Raw genomic sequence first — 25,620 nt, 5'->3', positions numbered from 1 at the left:
ATGTTTGGCTGGCAGATGCCCATTTTTTCAGTACACATGCAATATAGATCCTTTCACAAATGTAATTGCTGTTCTTTAATAAGGCAGTAGTGGCTCAGTTCTAGACTGCAGCTCAAAAGATTGCCCATGCTGGTACTGCCAGGCTGTTACTGTTGGGCCCTTGAGCAAGGTCATATTAACTTTCCACTGCTCAGCTTAGTTTTAAACCTCTTTGGATAAAAGTGTGTGTCAAATGAATAAAATATAAAATGTAAAAAATTCAAAAGCCCAAGTAGAAGGTAATCCTGTAGGAGTTTAACCTTGACAGTTTAAAAGTAGATCTGTATTTAAACTATAATATTGTCTTCTCTATTGCTGAGTGAAACAAAAAAAAACTGAAAGAATGATGGAAAGAAAGGAATTAATTATAGGCTGTGGTTCATGAGGATGTTTTAATAAAAGTGACATTTAATATAATGTTATTATTTCTATAGTAACAACTTATACAGACTTGTCCACCATACAAGTCTGTATAAGTCATTTAAACTGACTAAAATATTGTGTGTAATTGTCTATGGTTTTCTGTAGGTTTTCTGTAAGAAGCATTTCTGGATACGTTTATTTTTCATTGATGGAAAGAGTCTCCAGCATCAACACTTTGTAACAGTCAGATGAAAAGCTATATCTTTTAAGTTCTCTGACATGGGAAAGTCTTCAGGCCAGAGGGCTTTGTGGTTTCCCTGTGAAATGACAAGCTAGGGTTTTTTTTCCACTTCAAAAGAGAGAGAGGGAATAAAAGAAGCTGGTGAATGAACATCTGTTATAAAGCAAAGGATTACAGGAACTTGTTTTCTGGATGTGCCACAAAGTTAATCTAACTATCAGTGAATACAATGTATGATTTGCCATTCTTTAATCAAGAAATTGTGGGCTTTGCTGTGGTATACAAAGATCATCAAAACACTTCAGGATGTGAAAAAGGATCAACTTTGGTGTGGTACTGGCATCACAGCACCCCATCGTTGATTGTGTTTATTTTCCTGTAACAACATGTTTTATTCCTTACATCAACTATGGTAAAGTTCCAGGTCAGTACACAATATGTGACTGACTGCTTTGTTGGGAATTTTGGTACCATCAGAGTGAAGGATGTCTTATTTCCACTGGTGAGAGCCTTCAGAAGCAGTGAACATAACATTAATGGTGGTGGTTGTTGGCAGAAAGAAAGTAAGGAAGACTAAGGCCCTGTCCACACGGCAATGGATTCAGGTGAATCCGATAAAATTGTTTATCGTTTCGGCCTGGCGTCCACACGGCACCGGCGTTTTGGGTGCCCCAAAACAAAATCTTTTGAGAACGGGTTCCAGAGTGGAAAGATCTGGCAACGGCGCCGTTGCGAAGTCGTCTGGATGAGTAGAACGGATTTGTTTACGATGACGTCACAACCACATGACTGTCAGTGCTTCACGCCGGGTAGAAGTGTAATGAACTCGATGCGAGTTGTCAACAAATCCTATAACTTGGTTCATGAAACGCGCTTACAAAATATTTTCACTGTGAATATTTATTGTATAATGGTGCAAAGTGAGAGAGAGAGAGAGAGAGAGAATAGCCCTTAGGGCAGAGTCAATCCCGCCAGCAAAAATAGGGGAAAAAAAAGGAGCGATCTCACCTCTTCAGATGTTGGTTTAAGTCCTACAATACATTCCTCAAAAAGGGCGTAGAAGAACAAATTAATCCATCAACGTGTAGCATTCAATTTATTCCGGACCATTAAAGACGCCGCCTTCCGCGTAGAATCATACGTCATCCTCGCCGCCATATTGGATAGGTCAAAGTGGAGAATAAAGATGCCTCATTCATGTGCTGCGTTTAACTGTACCAACAGGTTTGCCGTCCAAACGAGATCACATGGGATTACCTTTCACAGGTGAGACTGGAAAAATACTTTTCATTGTATTTGGTCATTATAATGTAATTTTACGAACAGATTTTTCTGACTTTGTGGCTAATATGAAGTCTCGCGCATGATAGTTTATGCGCATGCGTCCTTACTACTTCTATTGTTCTGGTGTCTCCGAAGGGACCGTCTTACAGCACCCCTAGAGGTGTGGCATGTGTATTGCATCGTTTTCAGCAAGCATTCCGTTGCCATATGTACCTGATATTTTACTGATCCGTTGCCCATGTGGACGCGATATATTTTTTTTAATAACATCTCGTTGCCGTTGTCGTGTGGATGTAGCCTAAGAAGGAGGAACATGTCTACAAACCCTATGGAATAAATGTCTTTTTTTTTTTTTTTAAAGATCTCGTCGTCATTGTTAGGTTCCATCCTCAAGTTGAGGGTTGGATGCAGTAGTTCTCCAGCCGCTTCTGTCTTCCTGAGCCATTCGCACTGCTTTGATGTAACTGAGGCCTGTCCACCTACAGATGTTGGATGTCCATAAAATTCTTGGCCTTCCTCTTCTTTGTCCACTAATTTTTCCCTCTAAAAGCGTGCGATGAAAAGTATTGTGGCGGATAATATGCCCCAAATACTTGAGTTTCTTAATTTGTATAACGTTCATGAGGTGTTCCTTGATTTTAATCCTCTTTAATACCTCCTTGTTGGTGATTTTCGCTGTCCAGGGTATTTGTAACATTCTCCGATATGCCCACGTTTCAAATGCGGCCAGGCGTTTGCTCATTACAGGAGTGATTTTGTCCAGGCTTCAGACCCATATCTCAGAGGTGACCAAACATAACACTGGAGAATTCGCTTTCTTGTGGTCAGTGATATTTTGTGAGATGTTAATATCTTTTGCATTTTAGAGAAGCCTGTTTTTAGCAATCGCAGTTCTCCTCTTGATCTCCTCATCACATCTGCCATGAAAAAAGATCTAACTTTTTGAGTATTAACTGGTTTCATTTCCTACAGCAAATTAATCCATCAACGTGTATCATTCAATTTATTCCGGACCATTAAAGACGCCGCCTTCTGCGTAGAATCATGTGTCATCCTCGCCGCCATTTTGGAGAGGTCAAAGCGGAGAATAAAGATTAGCTGCGTTTAACTTTACCAACAGGTCCGAAGGGACCGTCTTACAGCGCCCCTAGAGGTGTGGCATGTGTATTGCATCGTTTTCAGCAAGCGTTGCGTTGCCATATGGACCTGATATTTTACTGATTGTTGCCCATTTGGACGCGATATATTTTTAAATAACATCTCGTTGCCGTTGTCATGTGGATGTAGCCTTAGATGCTCTTTGCTTGCTGGAAACTGTATGTAGAAAATGCGTGAGAGATCTCGCTAATTAGTGTTTGAGGAAACTCTTCTCATTCACACATGCCAATAGTTCTTAAGACTTTTAGAAATCACATGACGGCCAAGTCCAGACAGACCCCTGCCCCCACATGCAAAATCCAGTCTGCATGGCTGTGCCCCAACACCAGAGCAGACAATAGCAGCTGTTCCTGTTGACAGCACTATTGAAAAGTTTCTTTAAAAAAATACGACAGTTATAGAGCCAAGTTCTTTATGGAAATAGATTGATGTGTTCGTGTGAGAGTATGGAGACACCTGGTATATATATTTAGGAACTACAAAGAACACCAAGCCTTTTGTCGAGCGCTAACTCTCTGTGTGTGTGTGTGTGTGTGTGTGTGTGTGTGTGTGTGTGTGTGTGTGAGTGAGTGAGGTGCTAGAACATAAAGGGGATTAATGCTTGTACTTTTGCAACACGAGAGCTGACTAAAGGAAAAAACCTCAAGCACATGACATCTTACACCATTCTGTTGCTGTCTCCTTTTTTTTTTTTGCTTAAGTTTCAATTTCATTTTCAGGATACTTCATTAGCACGACAAAACATTAATATGACGACGTGTGGTATGAAAAGGATTAAAAAAAGGGTCAAAGGATAATAAAACAAGACGTTTTCAGTTCATTTTAAATAAATTCTTTTGAACAGGCGTTATTGGCAACTGATCAAAGGTGCACAAAAATCACAGGTTCCAATGTGTCTGAATATTAAAGGAATAATGAAATGAGAACATGAGCATTTTTCTGAAGCGTTAACAGCACACTGACATGTTTAACAATGTAAAAACAGATGAAGGAAGACAATATAATAATCTCTCTATCTCTCCAGAACCTGATGCCGGGGAGTGGATTAGACACCCTGACGCCATCACAGTCATAGGTGTCTGTAGTGGGAGGAGCTTGCCACCCTGTCAGCCAATAGGATGCAGACTGTTTTAGCTGCGGGGATGTGTGTTTGATTTTAGGTGTGTGCTTTGGATTATTCACTTCCTTCCTTTCTTGATCCTTCATCATCTCCCCATCCACTTGAAAGCTTGAGGTGTGTGTGTATTTGTGGAAGAGAACACATATTTGAGCTGAGAGAGTTTGTCTAAAATAACCGAGGCTGAAATAGAAGTTCCAGTCATATGGCATCAATAAAAACATACGGTATTTCATACTTTATACGTGCAGTATTAAAACCATGCTGCAATGATATAAAGCTGCTCTGTTTTCAAAGCTCCTGACAGCTCGAGTGTTATATAGTGTACATACCTGTCAACTTTGGGGTTTGAAAAAAAGGGATATTTCCCAGATATTTAACTCAAAATAAGGGAAAATTTCGGAAAGTCATACCCTTCACCAAAAGTGGGTGTGTAGTTGAATGGGGGGCAATTTTCTATCTAGTATTTGTGATTTCCTGTACTCTGGTGCATGTTGGTGATAGCCAAGACCCAAACTCAATATGCTTATGGTTTATAGAGTGCATTTGTGAATAAACTATACATTTATTTTTATTTGCTTTCAGTGGTACCAGTTATTTCCCAAATTAAGGGCTAAAATACGTATCTTATGTTAAAATAAGAAAGGTCATTATATAACCAGTCAAATTCAATTCCATCCATTGCAATTTATTATGGTTTTACCATAGTCATGGCCTCGGAACGATAGATAGATAGATAGATAGATAGATAGATAGATAGATAGATAGATAGATAGATAGATAGATAGAGTAACAAAGAGATAAAGAGTAATATATAATATAATAATAATAATAATAATATAGTAATATATAATATATAAATTGCAATTCCATTGCAATTTATTATGGTTTTACCATAGTCATGGCCTCGGAACAATAGATAGATAGATAGATAGATAGATAGATAGATAGATAGATAGATAGATAGAGTAACAAAGAGATAAAGAGTAATATAAGATATTAAACCAAGAGTGATTTAAAATGGGTAAGTTTCAGATAGAAAATAAAATAGACAATGAGTGGATAAAACAGTTAATACACCAATTAGTTTACACTAGGCTATTTATGAGGTCTTAGCCAGGACATACTTAATGTAAACGTGTAGCTTACCTTTGATTATTTGGGAGGCTTTCGTTTTCCCCATGGAAAATTTCTTTGCGAGGGAAGAGTCTGGGAACATTCCAGCCACGCACTTGTTGAAATCATCAAAGAAAGAGAGGCTAATGTTTTTCTTAGCTATTAGCATCGCCATCTTCACCTCAGACCTAATCAGTGTTGCCAGATACTGCTGACGTTTTCCAGCCCAAAATATGTTCAAAACCCGCCAAAATGCACTTGAAACCGCCCAACTTGGGCGGGAAACCTCCCAATCTGGCAACACTGGACCTAATCACTTGTTCAGCCTCACCTCCGGACGGAGTTCTGTAATTACTGATGCCTGAGAGGGCGGGGACGTGAATTCATGGCCCGACTTCCTGCTGTAAACTCCTGTCAGAGGCGCGTCATGAATTCTGGACCTACCGACTTTTTTATATTGTGAAAATACGGGACGTTTATATAATGTCAAAATACGGGATGTTTTCGGGAAAATAAAAAAACGGGAAGACAGCGGGAAATAAGTCAAAATAAGGGATTTCCCGGGAAAAACGGGAGGGTTGACAGGTATGATAGTGTACCGTATGGACCAAAACTTGTCTTAAGGAGCATTAGCCCTAATGAACATTCATAAACAGATGTAAATATACACACTCAAACTGTGTACATGGTAAGAAAAAGCTTTTGCTGAGCGAGGGAGAGGTTTTGGGCACAATCATACTCTTTGGCAGAGACGGAGAAGCTGCATGTGGTTTGTGTTTGTATATCTCTCCGAGACTGCTCACACACTCACTCCTCTTTCTTTCTGTCATTATTGCCTTGTCGGGTGACCCCACAAGTTATCTAAACAATTGGTCATAAGAGTCCTATACACACTGATGCGCTCTCAAGAAAGCACACACACACGCACACAAAATAGCATATTCATCTTCCACATATAGTAACTCTTTTGTGTTTTTGTTAAGAGATTCCAGATGCTTGCACATACATGTGCCTGTCCACCTCTTGGTGAGTATTTAAACCTTCAGTGGATTCAGGTGTGTGTGTGTGTGTGTGTGTGTGTGTGTGTGTGTGTGTGTGTGTTGGGGTTGTTGTGGGCTGACTCAGCTGATTAAAAGCATTTAATTGCTAGGTTTCAGTCACGTGACTTTTCTTAGCAGTTTTACCGGAAGTGAAATAGCTGGTGGTCTAAACGGCTGCCGTAGTGCAAACAACTAGCAATAACTTATCAGAGTACGCTCGTAAACTACCGGTAGAAGCCACTGCTCGCTTTAGATATATTCAGAAGATTGCTATGTGCAATGGAATCGACCCCTACAGTCTGGGAAAGAAGGATTTGTGATACGATCTTGAAAACTACCTTTCAGTCGAGTTCCACGTCATCTCGAACTATCTGGTGTTGCAGACGTCCTTCTACACCGCAAAACGGATGAAAGCCTGGAAGAGTATGGAGGCTTGCAACTTTTTTTGTATGTGGCTGGGTAAAGGACCTTGGTATCAAGTCACTGCTGAATGAATCCTGTATTGTTTTTGCCTGTGTAATTTTTTCTTTTAAGCTTTTCGTTCGCATCTTTAACAACGAAGCGCTGCAAGTTGAAGTGTAAACAAAGAGTTCCTTTGATTTTCACTTGTGTTGACTCTTATCTCTCAGGTAAATCATTCACAAAGATCATCAGAAACCCCTTTAAAGACCTGGATCTTAGTTAAACAAGACGGAGAAGTGATCACGGCGCATTGTAACTGTACGGCTGGGGAAGAATTTTGTCGCGGCCTTCATACATATGGATTTTGTGAGGAGTAAACAAAGAAACAGCTGGGGACTTTAGCGCTCCGTGACTAAAAAAAAAGTACCATAAAATAACGACACATAGCAAGAAAAGTACTTGGAAAACACTAAGGATGTAGCTGAGAGGGAGATACAAACCTTTCACCAAGTGATCACTGCAAACTCGAGCATGCTTCGACTCGGCTCCCTTCGATTTCAGTGAGAGGTTCGAAAGCCACCTTTTTCAACGTCTTTTTGTGAAATCCTGTGCTCATTCATTTTTTTTTTTATTAGTTCACGGGGAACCCTGAAGAAACTTTTCAGTTTCACAGTTTGATCAATTCGAACACCCTAAAACAACGCAAGCGTAAGGCATTTTTCATGCGAGCAATGCACCTTCTCCATACAAACATTGTCAACTCAGCTTTGGTTGACCACCAGCTGAAGTTTTGAATAACTAATGAGGCGGATGTGACGTCACGTGAAACCCAGCAATAGGGTCAGATCCAGATCCGGTGGGGTTTCGACACTCCATTGAGCCGTGATGATGCAAACAAGTATGAAGAAGTGTGTGTGTGTGCGTTAGTTATAAGAATATATCCGCGACTTTGTTCAGCATCAATGCTGCTTGAATATTAATGGCCCAAGTGTTTTCACTGCACCTTTTTAAGATGGAACTGAGAAGCCTGTGTGTGGTTTGAGTGTGTTGTCTCTCAATCAGGAGACATCGTTCTTTTGTTTATCTGGGAGAAGGAAACACTTTCATCCACAGCATGCAATTTTCATAATTAAATCGAAAACTATGTCCTCACACACTCGTTCTCCATTTATTATACAGACTGTCTTGTATAGAGCATTACATTTGGGCAGCTGTAGCAGAGACATCAAATTGAATTCACTCAGCACAACACAAGGAACACACAATCAGGGTCTATAGTTAGTTAAATAATTAAAACGAACAAAGTATAGAAGTATTAAAAGCTATTCTGTATTAAATGCACCACTAATACAATAAGTACCTGTTGACTTTAATGGTTAAAATTTAAGCTGAAAGAAAGCACTATGCCTTGTGGTATTTTATAGTGCAAAATGATTGATTATATCGGTTGTACACTATGGGTAATTATCTAGTCATTCATATTTGTCCACTAGCAAGCTACTACAAAAGGGCTGCACCCCAGATAGTGCACTATAATGCTGAACTGTGAACAGCAAGTGATTTTAAATACATACAATTCAAATATAGTTGCCTTTGCATGCTTTAATGTATGCATATTTTCTGTCTAATCATTGTTCATTCTCTATTTTAATCTTCATTATCATCATCGTCACACACACAGCTTCTCCACAGGCTTGCTCCAGGGTCAGAGGGTAAAGGCCAGGCATTAGAGAGAAGCGGCTAAGACATGAAAAGCCCGGCTACTGCTGAGGTCAAAACGGGGCGTCCCGTCCGGTCACGCTTCAGCACGTGCCCTAAGCAGGTGTCCTGGCAACCAGGCCTAAAGTGCTTACAGAGTAAATATGTAACCAATACACACACACAGTGATATTTTGACTCCGGTCCAAATGAGACCAAGTAGAACTGAAGATTTCCCAGAGACCTTTTAGTGTCTTTTGTGTATTAGGAATGTGACGGATATCCCTAACCACAACGAACAGATAACGTTATATACAGTATAACATGCACAGCATTGTTATTGTAGGCACTTTCCCTTTGTGCTGTTTGAGAGGAAGTAGGCATTTTTTGGCTCTCATTTGTGTTACGGTTTAAATTACAGACTGTCCTTTTTGAAAGACGGTATTAGGACAGCTGGACATATTTGACGGAGCATTGACGTGCTTGTTGAAGAAAGCAGTCACATCATTCTTTTCATCAGGTGAGACTTGTAGGAAAGTTAAAAATGCATTATACCAGGCAAAGCTGAAAGTCCTGACTTGACATTTAGAAACGACTTAATATTCCATCTTAGGGTAAATGTTTTACTGTGTTGGTAGAATGCCTCTCACAAGGGGTGTGATTGCACACTAGGTACACACGCACACTCGCTTTATTTTATTACAAGAGTGAACACAAAATTAGTGGAGAAGATAAAAATTAAGGTGTGCTTCGAGGGTATGTATGTTAGTTGAGTAGATGATCATACTGTAGGTGTTTGTCAAAAACAATACACGTGCAAAAATGTCTGGTCTTCAAATGCGATCATGCACACCACCTTCTCTCACAGCATTATTTTTCATCTTCCATTGCAGGCCTGCTTTCAGAGAGTCTATAGAGCATAGGGGCTGTTTCACAGTCATGGTTGTCTTTTTGAATAACACCAACTAACTCCTGCAACTAGGTCCTGTATATACTAGTGCTCTCAATTAGAATATCATGGAAAAGTTCAATGTTTTCCATCAGTTATTTAAGAAAGTAAAACTTATTCTAGACTCATTACACATAAACTAAAAAATTTCAAACATTTCTCTATTTTAATTTTGGCCTACAGTGCAAAGAAATAAAAAAATCTCAATATTAGAATATTTAATTTCGAGTTTGAGTAAATTAATATTCAAACAGTATAGATACCTTGTGTCTCTTGGTCTAGTTCAGTCCACACAACCACCATCACGGGGAAGATGGCTGACTTGACCGTTGTCCGGAAGACGATCATCAACACCCTCCACAAGGAAAGTAAGCCACAGAAGGTTATTGCTGAAAAGGCTGGTTGGAAAAGGTGCACAAGCAACAGAGATGACCGCAGTTTTGAGAGGATTGTCAAGAAAAGTTGATTCAAAAACTTGGGAGAGTTTCACAAGGAGTGGACTGAGGCTGGTGTCAGTGCATCAAGAGCCACCACGCACAGACATCTTTAGGAAAGGGGCTACAACTGTTGTATTCGTAATATCAATCCACTCCTGAACCAGAGGCAATGTCAGAAGCGTCTTATCTGGGCTAAGGAGAGAAAGAACTGGACTGTTGCTCAGTGGTCCAAAGTCCTCTTTTCAGATGAAAGTAAATTTTGCATTTCATTTGGAAATCAGGGTCCAAGTCTGGAGGAAGAGTGGAGAGGCACAGAATCCAAGGTGTTTGAAGTCCAGGGTGAAGTTTCCGCAATCTGTGTTGATTTGGGGTGCCATGTCACCTGCTGGTGTTGGTCCACTGTGTTTTATCAAGTCCAAAGTCAACGCAGCCGTCTACCAAGAGATTTTAGAGCACTTCATGCTTCTGTCTGCTCACAAGTTTTATGGAGATGTTGATTTCCTTTTCCAGCAGGACTTAGCATCTGCTCACATTGTGAAACTACTACCAAATTATTTGCTGACCATAAGATTACTGTGCTTGATTGATTGGCCAGCCAACTCACCTGACCTGAACCCCATAGAGGAGAATCTGGGGTATTGTCACGAGGAAGATGAGAAACACCCAACCCAAAAATACAGACAAGCTGAAAGTCACTATCAACGCAACCTGGGCTTCAGTAATATCTCAGCAGTTCCACAGGTTGATTTGCCTCCATGTCACACCACAGTGATGCTGTAATTCATGGTAAAGGAGCCCCAACCAAGTATTGAGCGTATAAATAAACATACTTTTCAGAAGTTGGACATTTCTGTATTGTAAATCATTTTGTTGATTTGATCTTTGGAAAATTCTAACTCTAATAATTTGATATACTGAATTTCTGAATTTTCATGAGCTATAAAGCCATAGTAATCAAAATTAAATTAAAACAAAACAGACTTGAAATATTTCACTTTACATGTCATGAATATACAATATATGAAAGTTTACCTTTTTTGAATTAAATTATGAAAAAAATTAACTTTTTTTTTCAATATTTGAATTTTTTGAGATGCACTAATATATGCTAGAGTTTATTAAACCTTATTTTACATGGAAGCATCAGCCCTACCTACAGCAATAATGTCTCTTAAGTTCTTATAAATGTTTGTAAGAGTGAAATGCAGGCTCAGTTTTGACCTTGTAGTCATTTCGTGTAATACTGCTTTAATTATTACATTTAGGTTTCACTGGTTAAATTCAAAATTGTATTTTTTAACACCAACTAGGTTTTACTTTGGGATGCATACTTTCATTCACAATAGAAAGCTATTTAAGGGGAAGGCTTTTTTTTTTTTTGTAAACCAAGTTCCTTTGATAGTGTCCATTGTCCATCAAAAATGTCCTCTCCGGAAAACAGTCACCATATGATGAGGTTGTAAATGATTTTTTAAAGAAAATATTTGTCTCCTTTCAAGCAGAATACTCTGTTGTTGCCCAAGAGGGAAAAAAAAAACAGGACTTGAAACAGATGCAAGAAATATTTGCGGCAGAGCTTCACATGTGGTTGAATTGTAAGTCCGTCAAAAAGTGTCTGTAACAATTCCCTGAGGTGGGATAATGAGGGATTGGGAACAGGCATGACAATTCATGGTGCGCTTTTATTTTTAATCCTCACTTTTCCGTGACTAACACACGTGTACACACACATTGCAGAGCACAGCTCTCTCTCGTTACTGACTATCTGAAAGACACCCAGACACATTAAGCCAAGCCAAGAAGCCTTTATTTATCATGTGTACACTGAAGCGAAAGTGAAATTTAACCTCTGCATTTAACCCATCTGAAGCAGTGAGCACACACAAGTGAGCAATGAGCACAAACGCATACCCAGAGCAGTGGGCAGCTATGCTACAGCACCCAGGGAGCAGTTGTGGGTTAGGCGCTCTTGCTCGAAGGCACTTCAGCCCAACCTCAGGCAGACACGGGGAGAACATGCAAACTCTACACAGGAAGGCCTCCGTCGGCCACTGGGCTCGAACCCAGAACCTTCTTGCTGTGAGGCAACAGTGCTAACCACTACACCACCGTGCTACCCAAGTAATAGACAGACAGTAATTAGATACAGGTGTAACTCGTTACATGTTACGTGCTGGTTCACCCTGACTCCTCGCCATTCACAGCCGACACTCGACCACACTCTCATTGCCACGGTGTCCTCTCCGGAAAACCACAAGGATCGTCACCACTTCAGTTGTTATTACAGTTAACATCATGTACAAACATCGCTGCACAGTAATTGAAAATTTGTATTTAAAATCACATCCATTTCACCAGTTTTTTCCACTTTGTATCCCTTACTTTTGTGGATTCTAAGAACATGGGTCAATTTTAGAAATACACTATATGCTGTCTTCTCACCACAAGAAAACTTACCCAGTATATGACATGTAGCTCTGAAATTCTGCGTAGTTAATTTCCATCTCAAAAGGTCATTTTTGACAGCAGAGAAACACACAAATCTGAGGTTTGATTTTTGGACTACTGTGGACCTGAAAAGCGTGCCTTGATTGTGAAACAGCCCTTATAGAGGTTGATTTTGTTATAAAAGGATTACAAAGACGGCAGCACGGTGGTGTAGTGATTAGCACTGTCGCCTCACAGCAAGAAGGTCCTGGGTTCGAGCCCAGCCCTTTCTGTATGGAGTTTGCGTGGGTTTCCTCCGGGTGCTCCGGTTTCCCCCACGATCCAAAGACATGCAGGTTAGGCTAATTGGTGGTTCTAAATTGACCGTAGGTGTGAATGCGAGTGTGAATGGTTGTTTGTCTCTGTGTCAGCCTTGTGATGACCTGGTGACTTGTCCAGGGTGTACCCCGCCTCTCGCCCATAGTCAGCTGGGATAGGCTCCAACTTGCCTGCGACCCTGTAGGACAGGATAAGCGGCTACAGATGATGGATGGATTACAAAGAGACAGACAGTTGGTTTGCTACACATACTGTAATGATCTGCCATTATAAAATTTAAACACTTAAAAAAGGAACTAGACATATTAAGTACAAAATGATTTAGCAAGGAGTAAAACATTGTATCACCAACTACAACACAACTGTAGTTTGTTCATTCATGCATCTTCAGTAACTGGTGGAGTCCTGGTCAAAGTGCCAGTGGATCCGGAGCCTATCCCATGAACACTGGCTGTGAGGTGGAGATGCATCATTCATAACTAAAAGAAATTTAGCATCGCCTGTCTGTCGGTCTACTGGCATGTTTTTGGATGTGGAAGGAAACCCATAAGATCTTCACCAGGAACCCTGGGGTGGTGAGGTGGCAATGCTACCCTCTGCACCACTGTGTCTCCCTCATGCTATACAACTGGCTACTAATCTTTACTCGCGAACTGTTAGCTGATTTAAGCCCTTAAGAAGTCACTTGTATCACCATAGCAACTAAAGCAAAACAGTGGTAGAAAAACACTACATACTAGGGATGGTAAGATTCACATCAGTACACTGGCATAAAAGTTCACAGTATGATTGCCCAGTTATTAAAAAAGTATGCGCCAGATATAATTTGGGATAAACTCAGGGCACAGTGTGTTTATAACAGCTTTGCATTGGTGAAATCTGATTTTATTAAGATATCTTGATTAGTAGAAGCCCTGTGCCTTTATTATTCAGAAATTTGACTAATATTTAGATTGATTCCTCCTCTCTAAACTGTTTCTCTCACGTTCTATCATCTCCACTGCCATCACTGGCCAATTCCCATCGAGTCTCTCGGCCAAGTCTCATGCAAGCTGAAGGCATCGTATCATTGTTTAATTGCATTGCGTTGAATCAAATTGCACTGCATCATTATAGGGGTGAGTCATATCGTATAGCATTAGTAGTTGTCAGATGTATCTTTTAATATATCGGATTTTTCGCAGTGCATCAAGATGTGTGTCACATCGGCCTCAGTGACGGAGATGCACATCGCTACTGCGTACCATATTTTACACCGAGCTTTGTGCTGTAGTCCATCAGAATTGTGTTGTCATTCTATCATACGAATATAACCCCTACATCTGCCAGGTGCATTATGGTTGAAATGGCTAAATTTTTCAAATGGCGATAACGGGGGAGAAACCCCTTAGATTTTTATAATCTTGGTATAGACATGGCCATGACTGATGGGTTTATGGTATTATAGTAACTGTGACCTGCATGTGCTGTGTGTGGGGTTTTTTTTTGTGTGTGTATGAGATTTAACATGGAATTTGAACAAAAACAGTATGAGGAATTTACTTTTCCTTTATTGTTCCTGAAGTTTAAAACTGTTTTGGCCTCGCTCCCACTTGCTCAACTGAAGCATTTTGTGGAGGTTCTAGCTGGAATCAGATCTACACGTTCAGCAATATTCAAACAGGTTTTGGACCTGCGTGCGTTTGTTTGTTTGTTTGTTTGTTTGTTTGTTTGTTTGTTTGTTTTAATCCAGCCTCTTTGATGAAAGAGCCGGAAAAAAAAAACCCACACACACTATGATCTGGTGCACTCAGACATTAAAGAGTTTAGAGGATGAAAACAGGTTTTTCTCTGATTGTTAGAATGGATTGGTGGGACTTTTCATCACCATCATCATCTGGACAGAGTGGTGAGGAGAAAGAGTAGGATGGATAGACAGACTTTTAGACATGAATGTGTGTGTGTGTGCGCGCGTCCACTTTGTTCTTCTAGCTGTGACAGTTTTATCATGTTGGGAGCAGAAATGGCAAGGCTAAAAATATCCCATAAACCCATTCACCCCCAACCCCACCCTGTGCTCCGGATAAACTCTCCAGCCTTGCCGTGGATTGCTCCACCCTCTCGTTAAATGCAAGCTGTTCCTGCTGCACATTCCACATGGCGGAGCAAACCATCGTGCAGCCAAAATAGGGGTGAATGCTTTTACTTTCAACCCCCAAACAAATGAGACGCATTCCTAAACAAAACTTTTGAAGGGGCGAAAACCAAACAGTGTATATGCACTTCCGTGTGTGTGTGTGTGTGTGTGTGTGAGTGAATGTATATGTGCATAATTATAGAGAGTCATACAAGAGTGTGTGCGTGCGTGTGTGTGTGTGTTTGGCCAGCTGTGCAGCATGCATGTGTACATTCCCCAGGCTGGGCAGAGACAGAGGGGGTTTGAAAAACAGCAGCCAAATTCCTCTCTCTTCATGAACACATACAGAGCACCAGGACCCACACTGTGTAAAACATTTACCACGACAACTCTGTGTGTGGAGTGGGGGGATGAAAGAGAGAGATCCGGGTTGTAAAGATTACGTTAATTGAAGCAACATATAGCCATGGTGATGTCATTTATGCCATAATTTCACCTCACTCTATCCCTCTAGTCTAAACAGGAAGTGGTGTGGCTCCTGGTTTTTCACCTCATGAGCAGGGTCACTCACACTACACACAGACACACATGTTCATGATTCCACTTCTGTAGTATGCAGTGTTCTTGGTGTGAGAAGTGTTGGGGTTTTTTTGTTTTGTTTTTCCTCCCGTACATATTTCAGAAGGGCCAAGGCAGTTCATATGAAATGATTCAGGCAGAATTTAAATTTGTAGTGCTTACCCAAATGTAGCCAATAAGCCAGCACGTTAGGTGTTTAATGCTGGAGCTATGGGACTAATGTAACCAATGCTGCATTCAACTTGTCTAGAAAGTCAGAACTTGGATTCACATTATTTTTTATCTTTGTGTTCGAGCCGCAAATTGAGCAAAAAACACGTACTTCCATGTCCGTCATTTGTTAACAACAATCTGGCCAGGCGCACTATATGGCCAAAAGTTTGTGGACACCTGATCGTTATATATCCATGTGTGATTCTTCTCCAAAATGTTGCCACAAAGTTGGAAGCCCACAAACATCTAGGAAGTCTTTGTATGCTTTAGTAGTCCAATTTCCCTTCACTGGAACTAAGGGACCCAAACCTGTTCCAGCATGACCGTTCCCCTGTGCACAAAGAGAGATCCATGAAGACACGGATGGCGAAGTTTGAAGTGGAAGAACTCTCTGCAAAGAGTCCGGATCTCAACCCCACTGAACAACGCTGGGATAAATTGGAACACCGACTGCTCTCTAGGCCTCCTTACCTGACATCATTGACCTCGCTAATGCTCTCATGGCTGAATGAGCACAGATCCCCACAGCCATGCTCCAAAATCTAGTGCAAAGTCTTCCCAGAAGAGAGGCGGTTATTATAACAGCAAAGAGGTTGACAAACTATGGAAAGAGATGTTCGGTAATGAAATGGGTGTGATGGTCAGGTGTCCACAAACTTTTGGCCATAGAATGTTACTAATATGTCTGTCTGTTGTTTGATTTAAAGCAGATACTTGTTTATTGTTGATGCTGTTCCCAACTGTGTTGTGAAGACGTCGCTTGCTGAATTCAGGGCTGAGGAGAACTTCTGAACGTTCTGACTTGAGGAGACGTTTTCTTTGGTATTTCTTAGTCTGAGGTCCAAAATACTGAGTTATGAGCTTTAATCGATGCAGCATAACAAGTGCTGAGGGTTAGTCTTACCCAAACACATTTGGCTTTTCAGTGTGACTTGTTCTAATCTATGAACATGAGCAAAACCTCCCCCTCCATATAGCTGGATGCTGTAACATAATAAGGGTAGCCATCTTGGATAAGGTTTTTCCTCTCATGGTGTGATGTATCTTTCACCCTGTTGAACACAATCATCCATTCATTTTGGTAAAAGCTTTATCCTGGTCAGGGTCACTGTGGACCAGGGAAAAATCCTGGCAACACTGGGTGTGAGGTGGGAATACACTCTGGATGTGACGCCAGTCCATCACAGTGTACTGTGCACATTCACTCACTCACTCACTCACACCAATTCACCCACCCGCTTTTTCTGGGAGATGAGAGGAAACCTTTTTTAATACAAAAAAATAAGATTGCATTGATTTGATAATGTCATTTGAAGTGCATGGAAAATTGTCCTAGTTGTGTTCTCAACCAAAACATTCGATACTAAACATGTCTGGGCTGATTAACAGCAATTACAGGAAGTTAAATTACGCGTAATCCATTGCTTCAAGTTTGGTGTGTGTATGTAGGTGTGTCATCTAATGTATTTCAGTTCATACATACAGTATCAGTAAAAAGTTTGGAGACACTTAATTCAATGCGGTGGGGTTTTTTTGTTTTGTTTTTAATGAATTGAAAGGCACTTCATGTCTTAAAGTAATGATGGACTGTCGTTTCTCTTGACTTAGTTGAGTGGTTGAACTGGAACGCTTTTCAATTAACAGGTGTGCCTTGTCAAAAGTTAATTAGTGCAATTTCTTGTCTTAAAGGAGATACGCAGATTTTTAAATAAATTTCTGAGTGGATAGTATCTCCATCCTTGACTCTTGTATGCTGCATACCGTAAAATACCAAATAATAGCCCGGGCTATTATTTGTCTCAATCACGTAAGAGACCCGGCGCGTATTAGAGACTAGGCGGCTATTTGGAACAGGCGATTAATTCCTTCTTCACAAACACCTTCCCCAAAATCTACCTCAAAACGGGGAAAAAATCATTCTCAGATAGGCCTACTTTTAACCAGTATAACTTACAGTTTGTTTAGAGTTAGATTACAGATAGCACGGTGCCGACTTCGGGGAATTTTGAAGACGCAGAATGCATCTTCGCATGGCACAGTCGGGGTGGATAAAGGATAAATCACACACCTTTTCCTGTTAATGACTAGTTAAGCGCATGCTTTACAAAATAATCAAGAAACTACACCATTGTCTGTGCGCAGCACTGTGATTTAATTACTCTGCAAAGTTATGGTCACTTGCTATCACCCTCACCCATGCAGCCTCCACCCTTTGCGCTTCGCGATGTCTGTCAATCTGAAATTGTATGGAGGGCGCGACGTTGAAGCAACATAATTAGGGTGCGAAGTGTCAAACCAAGGGGTTTTTTCTTATGCTGAAAAATAAGTGACCTGCAGTGGCTACATACTGTCATCTTGCATCACGTTTCTCTCCAAGACGTCTCCCTATTTGGCCGATATGAGCCTATTCCCGAGTGAGTTGGTACGGTGGCTCGACCCCGTAGAAAACTTAAAGTTCGGATGAAAGTTAGTTGAATAGGTTATTGACTTGTAGGCCTACATGTTGCCTGCCTGACGCGTGCTTCTGCCCAACTTGCACGACAGATTACTTGTTGAAAAGGCCCCTTGGATTAGATTGGCCGCGAGCAGACTGAAATGCATGTTAGAACGCTCTCACCTTTTTTGTAAAGCGTCTTCCAGATCCGAATGGGTAAGGGCAAGTGAAATGGTATAAGGTCTTTAATAAAACTCAGTGTGTGCTTTGACGCATGCATTCGGCAATTTAGGTCGTTTAACAGAAGCAGCAGTCCAACCTTGGAAACCCGCAGTCCTCAATGTCACCACACACGCTGGCTTTCGTTGGGTATACCCAAAGGGGTATTCCTCATTCGATGACGTAAGTGATATCCCACACACCCATGTCAAACGTAATTGGCTAAGACATCTGTCAAAAGTTACGGAGTTGCATTCCTCAAGAAATATTACGGTAGACCAAGATTATAACATTGAAATGGCATGTTTATTATCACGTAACAAAATGTTGTAAACAGTTTTATAGAAATAATTTCATTCATTCATTCATTCATTCATTCATTCATATTGTTTCGGTAGAAAACTATGCAATGCAAAATCATTTAAACACCAGAAAACCAGAAAAGTGCTGGGCCTCAAGATTCTAGATAGAACGTTCGGACGCTTTTTTTTTTTTTTAGACCCCGGCGAGTATTCGGAACCGGCCTTTATTTGTCACAACACACGCGTACACCCGGCCGTTAAAGGGAACTCGGCGGTTAATTGGAACTCGGCTATTATTTGGTATTTTACGGTAAATAGGAATAAAAAATATATATTTTTGAGAGTTAAAATCGACCGCAAAGTTGGCATTCGCGCTGAGCCAGCCAGCCGAGTGCGTGACGTCACAGCGGGAACCGGTTTTAAGGCCGAGGCCTTTTACAGCTATAGACCAAAGTCATATAAATAAAAATTTATGGTGAAAGTAAGAAATACCGTTACCAACTTGCTCAACCAAGACTGATTTGACTTCATTGATTGTGGGTTGACTCTCATTAAAACAGGATAGGTGTTATAACTTATGCAACATACATGTACATGCATGCATTTTCACTGATAAAATGTAAAAGGCTAATTAAATAATCAGATGAACTGAGAATCACATTCTGAAGCAAATTAAATAATCTTATACCGGTAACTTAAACACACAATACAAGTTACATGTATTAATCTAAATGCAGGTAAACAAGGAGTGTTGCTGTTTTTGTATCCAAATGAGAATCGCAGCTTACCCGTCTGTGTTCTCGCTTCTTGAAGGCCGAGCTTGTGGCCTATTTGTTTTGAAACAATCTGACTTTCATTTGTTCATTCGCTTCTTTCACGTAAGGGCGAGATATTGCTGCTGAAGCAAGCATATCCAGCGGAGAAATCAGATGGCTGTTACACTCATTCTCCATTTTCTCCACACTGAGTACTCTGCCATTACTGCTCAGCTCAGGCAATTACTGAAACCCGGGACAGGACGTCGCCGGTTTTAGCAACAACTGCGGGGAGGTCACTGCCTGATTGATGATATGTCCCGTCCCGTTCCGTCCCGGGTTTTAGCAACAACAATCAGCTCACGCTCCAGGGGAACTGGTACAACTGAACTTACTTTCCTTTTCTTGTAGTTTTCTTTTCCTTGAATTATTGGTACTGCACCCTCTTTCAATACGGGCTTATAGCCAACACTCCTCAACAGATCAGAAGTCTCGTACGAGTCCTCAGTAAAATGTGCAGAGCAGAAGAGAGACCACTTTGTAGGTGCCCAATGTGAACTTGTCACACAACGCATCCAAATCTTTGCAGTTTGAACATTCTTGGGTCGTAAATGCAACATAAATCCACCTTCTGTCGTGTTGCTGCACTCGCTAGCAACACATCTACGTGGCATGGCGATAAATTAGCTCAAAATGGAGGATCGGAGTTGCAGTTAGCTCTATGTTTTAGTATAGTGGAAATGGCGATGAGACTGATAGACTTCCTGCTGTGACGTCACAGACCTCAAGATCATTCACTCAGACCGCTACCTATATGAATCACTTTAATCGTAAAAATTACTATATTAGATTTTTTTTTTTAGTTAACGCTTAAAACTATTCTTGTGCCATTCTTAAGGTTTCAGGCATTCATAAATAAAAAGTGAGGCCATGGTTCTGTGTATATACTTTTAATGTTTTTGAGATCAAATAGTAAAAATACAGTAAATAGCCCTGTTACACAACTGTAGTAATCCATATTATGTCAAATAATATGGATTGCTACAATTGGCATTACTTTATTATTATTATTATTTGCTATTTACTGTGTGATCTCAAAAACATTAAGAAGGCAAGAAATTGCACCAGTTAACTTTTGACGAGGCACACCTATTAATTGAAAAGCATTCCAGGTGACTATCTCATGAAGCTGGTTAAGATAATGCCAATAGTGTGCAAAGCGTCATCAAGGTAAACGATGGCTCCTTCGAAGAATCTAAAATGTATAAAACAGATTTTTTAACACTTTTATTTTTGTTTACCACATAATTCCATCTATGTTCCATGTGTTATTTCATAGTTTTGATGTCTTCAGTGTTGTTCTACAATGTAGAAAATAGTCCAAATACGGAAAAAGTTATGAATGAGTAGGGGTGTAAAAAAGTTTTGACTGGTACTGTATATGGAATTCTGCTGACTATTATTTTCCTATTGTGTTATACTGTACATATCTGCATCTACTGAAAAGATAAGAGTGTGTGTGTGTGTGTGTGTGTGTGTGTAAGTACAAGGTTCAGGGCCTCTGGTTGTCTGCACACGCTCAGCTGTAATCAAGAGGAGTATGGAAGTGCTCTTTATGACTGTGACTGACTGTAGCTAATGACCACTCTGCACATAGCCTTCACGAGCTATGTGTGTGTGTGTGTGTGTATGTTTGGCTTTGTGGCCCTTTCTGGCCTGATGTGTTTGTCATGTGTTTGTTAACAGATTGTGCATCCTGTAATTGCAGGGCCAGGAAGGAGCCACTCCCATACAGGAAGAAGACAGACCATTGGTAGGTAAGAGGAGACCTGTGTGTGTGTGTGTGTGTGTGTGTGTGTGTGTGTGTGTGTGTGTGTTTTCTTGAAAGCATATCAGTGCATTAATAGATTATCGATGCACTCACAACCAAGCTGGATGAAGGAAATGGGCAGAGTGATACTTGATATAACACGCACACACTTGTTTAGATGCTATAGCTCTTCTACACACAAAACAGATGGGTTGAGGTATCAGTTTTTAATAAATAAGAAATTGCTGCCCGCTACCCACCCCTTTTACCGCGCGCACACACACACACACACACACACACACACACACACACACACACACACACACACACACATATACATATTCAACTTTTAGTAATATAATCAGTGATGTAATCTGGAACAACTTGCCAGCAGTGGCTGTCATGAAAACTCAGGTGGTTGGTGGATTTTGGGGCAACTCCACTGTAATGTGCATTGAACTGTAAAACAAAGCATAACAGTAGATTTTCAAAATAATCCTTTTACAAATCACCTTTCTAAATATCCACATGATCGACATTGATGTTGCTGCTCAAAATATTCTTAACCAGAGCGATAATTCGTGCTACTGTACTCCACTTTGACGTTTCAGAGCTTCTACGACAAAATGTGTAAAGATCGGCAGGTCTGGGAATATAATATAATCCGAGTAAACTTCACTGGAAGTTGTGTAGCGATGATTCAGTTACTGCAGCTCATGAAGTGGTTATAAACTTGTTATAGTCGTATGAGACGACACTGTGGCCTTGTAGACGTGTGGTGAAATGATTCTGAAGTTATGGTGACATTTCAGTTACAGAAAAACACATCTGTGGGATTTATGTTCAGCTGTGAGCCTCCATTAAAATACACTGAATAAAGCTAAGGGTTCCTGAAGAGACGACTCGTTCCAGTATTAATTGCGCACAGCTGTAACTTGTTAAACATTAATTGGCAATTAATCAGAACTGAGAAATAAAGGGAAAGCAGGCATGGTGTGAGGTGGAGAGCGAGAGGAATTTATTTCCTCTGGAGGAGAGGAAAGAGCGCGCTTCCTGTCCTTATGTCTCTACTTCCTTGCTGTATATTTTTCTAGCACTTTTTTTCATCCCTCCCTATTTCCATACTTCCACTCGCCTGGGTGGAGAAGAACTGAAGGGTGTGTGTGTGTGAGAGAGAGAAAGAGAATGATTATCACTTTGTTAGCTTATCATTGGCTACAACAGTCCGTTTGAAGTCTTTTGATATCCTACACCCACTGACACACTTTCCATCACACTCTCTCTCTCTCTCTCTCGTATACATACTCTTCCTATTGTACCCCTTTTTGTACTTATTCAGAGGACATTAAGACCTGTCCCATGTTTCTACCAGAACCAAACTGTTCTTAGTGATGTTTCTTCATGAACAACTTAAAGCTGAAAACAAACATGGAAGAGTTTACACGTTTTACAGCTTAGTGTTTAATCTGCGTTTAAATGCATTACATTACAGGCATTTAGCAGACACTCTTAACCAGCGCAATTTACAAGTTTTTACCTAATCTGCACGTCTTTGAAGTGGGAGGAAACCCACACAGATTCAGGGAGAACATGCAGACTCCAAACAGAAAGGCTCCCGCTGGCTGTGAGGTTCGAACCCGGAATCTTCTTGATGTGAGGCGACAGTGCTAACCACTACACCACCGTGCCGTACATGTATCTTTTGTAACCCTGTGCTCACATTAGTAAGTTACAGCCGATTGTATATTTGCTATGTCAGGGCACAGCACAGAGCCATGATTTCAGAGACGGAGCAACAAGCAACATTTAAATCTACAACTCCAATTTCATAAGTTGAGATGTTGTGCAAAATGTGAATAAAAACATAATGCAATGATTTGCAAATCTCTTTCAACCTATAGAGATCTTGCATGTGACGTCACAGCCGATCCAGATTGTGACAGACGCCATCTTGTCAGTCAAACGCCATATTTCCGCCTTCTACTTCATTCTGGTTCTGCTTCTACTTCTACCTTTTCTTCTGGAAAGCCCTACTATATACAATTCTACTACAACGGCTGCGGCTACAAGCTCTCCCTACCTGTGCACGTTTTTTATGTTTTTTGTGTGTATTTTTGCGTGTTGTTCGTCTGTACCGGACTTCAATATCCACTAAAACCGTATGGACTTACTGGACATTGGTTTCCAGCAGAAAATGACAGTTTGTAGCGATTTCCATCGCATGCACAACATTCCGGACGAGATAGCAAGACCAGCGGGGTCTCCGTGGATTGTTATCGGGTCTGGCAGGCGAAGGAGGTGGCGTCGGGAGAGGAAGCAAAAGCGAGGCTGCAGAGCCGGCCTGTTGACTAAGCTCAGAAAACAGCCACTCAAACCTCCACTGCTAAGCCTTTACCTCTCCAATGCCAGATCCATGGTAAACAAGACGGACGATTTGGAATTACAGCTGGAATTACCCTATTCTATTCTATAATCGGCTGGTCAGTGCTATACTAGATACTACTGATATATCTAGTATCAGCACTAGTACTCAATACTTAAGTGACTTACCCGTCCAATGAGGATTGTTATTTTCTTGTTTACAAGATGCCACATCTGAGTCGCTGACAAATCCTGAATTTCTGTAAAGATAGCTGTCCAGAGATTTATAAGCACGCAGTGCTTCACCACTGAACAGCAAGGGAAAGTTAATGAGGTAATTATACACGTCTGGGTATTCTGCTGGCAGTTCCATATCCACTGACACGGTCGTGAAAACTCCGTCCGGTAAGCCATAAGGGTCACTAATCTGTAGATCATTTATTTTAGACATATATCTAGTTATCTGTTCATTAGAAAAATGAGCCGTGTAGTCCGTTGGTTGAAATTGATCCATTTTGTACACGAGTGCAGCAGTATTCAGCGGTGTTTTTTACCGACAAAATGGCAGCTGTGTACTTTCCGGTCACGTGACTGCAAGATCTCTATATTCAATCAATACAATACAAACACAAGATATTTAATATTCAAACTGATAAACTTTATTGTTTTTTGTAAATATATGCTCATTCTGAATTTGATGCCTGTAACATGTTCCAAAAACATTGGGACCGGGGCGAGTTTCCCACTGTGTTACATCACCGTTTCTTTTAACAACTTTCAGTAAGTGTTTGGGAACTGACACTCATCAGTGACGTTCTGAAAGTGAAATTGTTTCCCATTCTTGCTTGGTATACGACTAAAATTGCTATCCATAAGGACAAGTTACGGTCATTGGTTGAGAGACTTGCTGGTCGCTTGTTAGTGTGAGCGCAGAACAGCGCAGCACTCGTCTGTTAACAGCTCTGTGTCTGGATTGTAAATGCGTCTCATTTGTAAGCTGCTTTGGATAAAAACAAATCATTAAATCTAAAAAAAAAAAATGTTAGCTGTGATCTCTTCTTATGTGTGTCATCAGCTCAGGAATGCTGACAAATTGACTCAGAAATAAATCAATACGGTGGGAATTATGTACAGTGTAGGCCAGCGTCACAGTGGCCTGCTTTATCTGTCTGTCTCCAGCCCTCTGTCCCCCGTCTCTCTCTTATTCTGGCTCGATTATTCTCTCGCTTATTCTGTGTCTCTCTCTCTTATTCTTTCTCTTATTCTCTCTCGCTTATTCTCTTTCCCTCTTATTCTCTCTGATTCTCTCTCACTTAGTCTCTGTCTCTTGCTTATTCTCTCATTCTGTCCCGCTTGCTTATTTTCTGTCTCTCTTATTCTCACTCTTATTCTCTTGCTTATTCTCTCTTTTATTCTCTTTTATTCTTTCTCCCACGGTGTCTTTTATTTCTCTCTCTCTCTCACTCTCTTTTATTCTGTCTCTCTTATTCTCTCTCACCATGTCTCTTTTATTCTGTCTCTCTCTTATTCTTTCTCACTGTGTCTTTTATTCTCTCTTCCTCTCTCTTATTCTCCCTCACTGTCTCTTTTATTCTCCCTCTCACTGTCTGTCTCTTTCTCTCTCACTCTGTCTCTTTTGTTCTGTCTCTCATTCTTTCTCACTGTCTCTTATTCTGTCTCTTATTCTCTCTTCCTCACTCTTATTCTGTCTCTCTCACACTCTTATTCTCCCTCACTCTGTCTCTTTTATTCTCTCTCTCTCTCTCTCTCTCTCTCTCTCTCTCGCTCTGTGTCTCTTTTGTTCTGTCTCTCTTGTTGTCTCTCTCTTTTACTATGTCTCTCGCATTCAAATTAAAATTCAAATAGCTTTACTGGTATGAATTGTAGTTAACAGCTGTTGTGGAAGGATTAAGTAGAAAATAAGTAATAATGCTGATGATGGCATTTGGGGGGAGAGATAGAAAAAACAACAACACTGTCTGTCCATCTGTGAGTCAGAGCTTTTGTATAAGTGAATTTTGTTATCTGTAAAGCTGTGTATGATTTCCCTCCACTGTGAGTTAGCGGGTTTTCCATAGAGTCACTGCTTCCAGACTTCCATGGTGAAAAGCATGTGGCTGTCTTTTCATGTGTGTGTGTGTGTGTGTGTGTGTGTGTGTGTGTACAGAAAGTGTTATTTTTGTCGATAACAGTAGGAAAAGTGTTGCAGACTAAAACAGCT

General features: G+C 40.6%; 1 protein-coding gene across 5 annotated transcripts in view; it reads left to right on the top strand.

Annotated features, from left to right (window-relative positions):
- The window catches only part of kdm6ba (lysine (K)-specific demethylase 6B, a), a 166,259-nt gene that overhangs the window by 72,417 nt on the left and 68,222 nt on the right, over window positions 1-25,620 (top strand). For 2 of the 5 annotated variants that reach the window (XM_060924502.1, XM_060924936.1), the window contains exon 3: window positions 20,997-21,045. The gene's annotated coding sequence lies outside the window, so the exon portion shown is untranslated. Of the gene's footprint in view, window positions 1-4,196; window positions 4,246-20,974; window positions 21,046-25,620 lie in introns of those variants that run through there. The other 3 variants (XM_060924681.1, XM_060924546.1, XM_060924612.1) reach the window with 3 other exon arrangements.

The sequence above is a fragment of the Neoarius graeffei genome, chromosome 1, assembly GCF_027579695.1.
Source record: "Neoarius graeffei isolate fNeoGra1 chromosome 1, fNeoGra1.pri, whole genome shotgun sequence".
Lineage (NCBI taxonomy): Eukaryota > Metazoa > Chordata > Actinopteri > Siluriformes > Ariidae > Neoarius > Neoarius graeffei.
This window is presented reverse-complemented; position numbering and strand designations above follow the sequence as displayed.